General features: G+C 43.4%; 1 protein-coding gene across 1 annotated transcript in view; it reads left to right on the top strand.

Moving 5' to 3' along the window:
• Nucleotides 1-871, top strand: part of T265_14577 (hypothetical protein) — a gene marked incomplete at both ends in the record, with an annotated part of 43,400 nt that extends 42,529 nt beyond the window's left edge. The window contains one exon of the mRNA XM_009174269.1: nucleotides 203-871. The remainder of the gene's footprint in view (nucleotides 1-202) is intronic.
• Between the last annotated feature and the right edge of the window lie 258 nt (nucleotides 872-1,129).

Genomic DNA, 1,129 nt, shown 5'->3' with positions numbered 1-1,129 from the left:
AACCTTTTGCTTATTACTTTGGTTTTTCAGTGTTCAGTGTTCTGTTATTCAATTCAGTAAGTAGATTTGGAGCCCGTCGCACGGCCCGCATTTGCTTGTTCCTGATACGATTTGCTTATTGCACTTTTTGCGTAATATTTTTAAAGTGCTTTTTCTGACAAGCGTGTGAACTATGGTCGTTTTCTCTTGTTTTCTCTTCCAGCTCGCTCGGACAGATTTTTGTTCATTCTGGCCACCCATCTTCTCCGTGTCTTTTTGCCGAACTCTTGACTCTTTCGAACCGCACGGAAATTACTGGCGGTCATTTTATGAATACGTAACAACGAAAAGAGACAACTGCATCAGTAGGGTTTACGTCAACAAGCACCTCAACATTATATTTGCCCGCCGTCTTTCAACACACACACACACACTCGTCGGTTGGTTATTTATACGGTCGCACGATCAAGAACTTTTGTGAACGTGGATCTATTTTTCTATCGAATTACACACTTGTACTTGCACGATGTTACGGTCCTTGTGCGCTATCCCCTGGGTTTCGACGGTGCTCGTTGTTGTAGTTGGTGTCTGTTTTCTTGTTTTTGAAGGTGCAACCACGCCCGGACAGTGACTGCTGAAATGACCACCATGACGAAACCACTACACACCTACGTACATACCTACTATATACACTTATTATTCGACTTTTGTAGTGTAAATTTACGCGCGCTCATGTGCACGTGACCGTAGTGATATCCCTCCTCCTTCTACCGTATTTGTACATACATGTGTAACGCTGTTTCATCCACACAGAGATGTGCAATTGACTGACTAACTGTGGGAACTACTCGATTTGCTGAGGACTGAAATGAGAGTAATCGAATTATGGTATTCTGTTCTCTCTCCACGATTGGGCGGAGCTAGTTTTGGTGATTTGGCTACTCTCCTACATGTTGGACAGCAGCAATCCAGTGACACAGGCGGACAACTGACTGATACTGAATTTAGTGTCATTTGTGTATGTCGTTGTCGGGAATACAACTCAGCCTCTATAGTGTTTCGGAACGTTTTTTTGCCTACAGGACTCTTGTATTCCATACATAGGTGTTCTTTCGGTATGCCTGTTGTTCATACCGTACTTTTCCTGAGG

This window comes from Opisthorchis viverrini (genome assembly GCF_000715545.1).
Source record: "Opisthorchis viverrini unplaced genomic scaffold opera_v5_217, whole genome shotgun sequence".
Lineage (NCBI taxonomy): Eukaryota > Metazoa > Platyhelminthes > Trematoda > Opisthorchiida > Opisthorchiidae > Opisthorchis > Opisthorchis viverrini.
The sequence above is the reverse complement of the archived record's forward strand: the minus strand, read 5'-3'. Positions and strand labels throughout refer to the sequence as shown.